Raw genomic sequence first — 5,131 nt, 5'->3', positions numbered from 1 at the left:
GATGGTGTGAGTTAGACTGAGAGAGTGAGAGGTGGACTGAGGGATGGTGTGAGTTAGACTGAGAGAGTGAGAGGTGGACTAAGGGATGGTGTGAGTTAGACTGAGAGAGTGAGAGGTGGACTGAGGGATGGTGTGAGTTAGACTGAGAGAGTGAGAGGTGGACTGAGGGATGGTGTGAGTTAGACTGAGAGAGTGAGAGGTGGACTGAGGGATGGTGTGAGTTAGACTGAGAGAGTGAGAGGTGGACTGAGGGATGGTGTGAGTTAGACTGAGAGAGTGAGAGGTGGACTGAGGGATGGTGTGAGTTAGACTGAGAGAGTGAGAGGTGGACTGAGGGATGGTGTGAGTTAGACTGAGAGAGTGAGAGGTGGACTGAGGGATGGTGTGAGTTAGACTGAGAGAGTGAGAGGTGGAGTGAGGGATGGTGTGAGTTAGACTGAGAGAGTGAGAGGTGGAGTGAGGGATGGTGTGAGTTAGACTGAGAGAGTGAGAGGTGGACTGAGGGATGGTGTGAGTTAGACTGAGAGAGTGAGAGGTGGAGTGAGGGATGGTGTGAGTTAGACTGAGAGAGTGAGAGGTGGACTGAGGGATGGTGTGAGTTAGACTGAGAGAGTGAGAGGTGGAGTGAGGGATGGTGTGAGTTAGACTGAGAGAGTGAGAGGTGGACTGAGGGATGGTGTGAGTTAGAGTGAGAGGTGGACTGAGGGATGGTGTGAGTTAGACTGAGAGAGTGAGAGGTGGACTCCGGGATGGTGTGAGTTAGACTGAGAGAGTGAGAGGTGGACTGAGGGATGGTGTGAGTTAGACTGAGAGAGTGAGAGGTGGACTCCGGGATGGTGTGAGTTAGACTTAGACTGAGTGAGTTAGACTGAGAGAGTGAGAGGTGGTGAGGGATGGTGAGAGTTAGACTGAGAGAGTGAGAGGTGGAGTGAGGGATGGTGTGAGTTAGACTGAGAGAGTGAGAGACTGATGGTGTGAGTTAGACTGAGAGAGTGAGAGGTGGACTGAGGGATGGTGTGAGTTAGACTGAGAGAGTGAGAGGTGGACTGAGGGATGGTGTGAGTTAGACTGAGAGAGTGAGAGGTGGACTGAGGGATGGTGTGAGTTAGACTGAGGGATGGTGTGAGTTAGACTGAGAGAGTGAGAGGTGGACTGAGGGATGGTGTGAGTTAGACTGAGAGAGTGAGAGGTGGAGTGAGGGATGGTGTGAGTTAGACTGAGAGAGTGAGAGGTGGACTGAGGGATGGTGTGAGTTAGACTGAGAGAGTGAGAGGTGGACTGAGGGATGGTGTGAGTTAGACTGAGAGAGTGAGAGGTGGACTGAGGGATGGTGTGAGTTAGACTGAGAGAGTGAGAGGTGGACTGAGGGATGGTGTGAGTTAGACTGAGAGAGTGAGAGGTGGACTGAGGGATGGTGTGAGTTAGACTGAGTGAGTGAGAGGTGGACTGAGGGATGGTGTGAGTTAGACTGAGAGAGTGAGAGGTGGACTGAGGGATGGTGTGAGTTAGACTGAGAGAGTGAGAGGTGGACTGAGGGATGGTGTGAGTTAGACTGAGAGAGTGAGAGGTGGACTGAGGGATGGTGTGAGTTAGACTGAGAGAGTGAGAGGTGGACTGAGGGATGGTGTGAGTTAGACTGAGAGAGTGAGAGGTGGACTGAGGGATGGTGTGAGTTAGACTGAGAGAGTGAGAGGTGGACTGAGGGATGGTGTGAGTTAGACTGAGAGAGTGAGAGGTGGACTGAGGGATGGTGTGAGTTAGACTGAGAGAGTGAGAGGTGGACTGAGGGATGGTGTGAGTTAGACTGAGAGAGTGAGAGGTGGACTGAGGGATGGTGTGAGTTAGACTGAGAGAGTGAGAGGTGGACTGAGGGATGGTGTGAGTTAGACTGAGAGAGTGAGAGGTGGACTGAGGGATGAGGGATGTGAGTTAGACTGAGAGAGTGAGAGGTGGTGAGGGATGGTGTGAGTTAGACTGAGAGAGTGAGAGGTGGAGAGTTAGACTGAGAGAGTGAGGGATGGTGACAGTGAGAGAGTGAGGGATGGTGTGAGTTAGACTGAGAGAGTGAGAGGTGGACTGAGGGATGGTGTGAGTTAGACTGAGAGAGTGAGAGGTGGACTGAGGGATGGTGTGAGTTAGACTGAGAGAGTGAGAGGTGGACTGAGGGATGGTGTGAGTTAGACTGAGACAGTGAGAGGTGGACTGAGGGATGGTGTGAGTTAGACTGAGAGAGTGAGAGGTGGACTGAGGGATGGTGTGAGTTAGACTGAGAGAGTGAGAGGTGGACTGAGGGATGGTGTGAGTTAGACTGAGAGAGTGAGAGGTGGACTGAGGGATGGTGAGTTAGACTGAGAGAGTGAGAGGTGGACTGAGGGATGGTGTGAGTTAGACTGAGAGAGTGAGAGGTGGACTGAGGGATGGTGTGAGTTAGACTGAGAGAGTGAGAGGTGGACTGAGGGATGGTGTGAGTTAGACTGAGAGAGTGAGAGGTGGAGGGAGGGATGGTGTGAGTTAGACTGAGAGAGTGAGAGGTGGACTGAGGGATGGTGTGAGTTAGACTGAGAGAGTGAGAGGTGGACTGAGGGATGGTGTGAGTTAGACTGAGAGAGTGAGAGGTGGACTGAGGGATGGTGTGAGTTAGACTGAGAGAGTGAGAGGTGGACTGAGGGATGGTGTGAGTTAGACTGAGAGAGTGAGAGGTGGACTGAGGGATGGTGTGAGTTAGACTGAGAGAGTGAGAGGTGGACTGAGGGATGGTGTGAGTTAGACTGAGAGAGTGAGAGGTGGACTGAGGGATGGTGTGAGTTAGACTGAGAGAGTGAGAGGTGGACTGAGGGGTGGTGTGAGTTAGACTGAGAGAGTGAGAGGTGGACTGAGGGATGGTGTGAGTTAGACTGAGATAGTGAGAGGTGGACTGAGTTAGACTGAGAGAGTGAGAGGTGGAATGAGGGATGGTGTGAGTTAGACTGAGAGAGTGAGAGGTGGACTGAGGGATGGTGTGAGTTAGACTGAGAGAGTGAGAGGTGGACTGAGGGATGGTGTGAGTTAGACTGAGAGAGTGAGAGGTGGACTGAGGGATGGTGTGAGTTAGACTGAGAGAGTGAGAGGTGGACTGAGGGATGGTGTGAGTTAGACTGAGAGAGTGAGAGGTGGACTGAGGGATGGTGTGAGTTAGACTGAGAGAGTGAGAGGTGGACTGAGGGATGGTGTGAGTTAGACTGAGAGAGTGAGAGGTGGACTGAGGGATGGTGTGAGTTAGACTGAGAGAGTGAGAGGTGGACTGAGGGATGGTGTGAGTTAGACTGAGAGAGTGAGAGGTGGACTGAGGGATGGTGTGAGTTAGACTGAGAGAGTGAGAGGTGGACTGAGGGATGGTGTGAGTTAGACTGAGAGAGTGAGAGGTGGACTGAGGGATGGTGAGAGTTAGACTGAGAGAGTGAGAGGTGGAGGGATGGTGTGAGTTAGACTGAGAGAGTGAGAGGTGGACTGAGGGATGGTGTGAGTTAGACTGAGAGAGTGAGAGGTGGACTGAGGGATGGTGTGAGTTAGACTGAGAGAGTGAGAGGTGGACTGAGGGATGGTGTGAGTTAGACTGAGAGAGTGAGAGGTGGACTGAGGGATGGTGTGAGTTAGACTGAGAGAGTGAGAGGTGGACTGAGGGATGGTGTGAGTTAGACTGAGAGAGTGAGAGGTGGACTGAGGGATGGTGTGAGTTAGACTGAGAGAGTGAGAGGTGGACTGAGGGATGGTGTGAGTTAGACTGAGAGAGTGAGAGGTGGACTCCGGGATGGTGTGAGTTAGACTGAGAGAGTGAGAGGTGGACTGAGAGAGTGAGAGGTGGACTGAGGGATGGTGTGAGTTAGACTGAGAGAGTGAGAGGTGGAGTGAGGGATGGTGTGAGTTAGACTGAGAGAGTGAGAGGTGGACTGAGGGATGGTGTGAGTTAGACTGAGAGAGTGAGAGGTGGACTGAGGGATGGTGTGAGTTAGACTGAGAGAGTGAGAGGTGGACTGAGGGATGGTGTGAGTTAGACTGAGAGAGTGAGAGGTGGACTGAGGGATGGTGTGAGTTAGACTGAGAGAGTGAGAGGTGGACTGAGGGATGGTGTGAGTTAGACTGAGAGAGTGAGAGGTGGACTGAGGGATGGTGTGAGTTAGACTGAGAGAGTGAGAGGTGGACTGAGGGATGGTGTGAGTTAGACTGAGAGAGTGAGAGGTGGACTGAGGGATGGTGTGAGTTAGACTGAGAGAGTGAGAGGTGGACTGAGGGATGGTGTGAGTTAGACTGAGAGAGTGAGAGGTGGACTGAGGGATGGTGTGAGTTAGACTGAGAGAGTGAGAGGTGGACTGAGGGATGGTGTGAGTTAGACTGAGAGAGTGAGAGGTGGACTCCGGGATGGTGTGAGTTAGACTGAGAGAGTGAGAGGTGGACTGAGGGATGGTGTGAGTTAGACTGAGAGAGTGAGAGGTGGACTGAGGGATGGTGTGAGTTAGACTGAGAGAGTGAGAGGTGGACTGAGGGATGGTGTGAGTTAGACTGAGAGAGTGAGAGGTGGACTGAGGGATGGTGTGAGTTAGACTGAGAGAGTGAGAGGTGGACTGAGGGATGGTGTGAGTTAGACTGAGAGAGTGAGAGGTGGACTGAGGGATGGTGTGAGTTAGACTGAGAGAGTGAGAGGTGGACTGAGGGATGGTGTGAGTTAGACTGAGAGAGTGAGAGGTGGACTGAGGGATGGTGTGAGTTAGACTGAGAGAGTGAGAGGTGGACTGAGGGATGGTGTGAGTTAGACTGAGAGAGTGAGAGGTGGACTGAGGGATGGTGTGAGTTAGACTGAGAGTGAGAGGTGGACTGAGGGATGGTGTGAGTTAGACTGAGAGAGTGAGAGGTGGAGTGAGGGATGGTGTGAGTTAGACTGAGAGAGTGAGAGGTGGACTGAGGGATGGTGTGAGTTAGACTGAGAGAGTGAGAGGTGGACTGAGGGATGGTGTGAGTTAGACTGAGAGAGTGAGAGGTGGACTGAGGGATGGTGGGAGTTAGACTGAGAGAGTGAGAGGTGGACTGAGGGATGGTGTGAGTTAGACTGAGAGAGTGAGAGGTGGACTGAGGGATGGTGTGAGTTAGACTGAGAGAG

The sequence above is a fragment of the Cherax quadricarinatus genome, chromosome 89 (assembly GCF_038502225.1).
Source record: "Cherax quadricarinatus isolate ZL_2023a chromosome 89, ASM3850222v1, whole genome shotgun sequence".
Lineage (NCBI taxonomy): Eukaryota > Metazoa > Arthropoda > Malacostraca > Decapoda > Parastacidae > Cherax > Cherax quadricarinatus.
The sequence above is the reverse complement of the archived record's forward strand: the minus strand, read 5'-3'. Positions refer to the sequence as shown.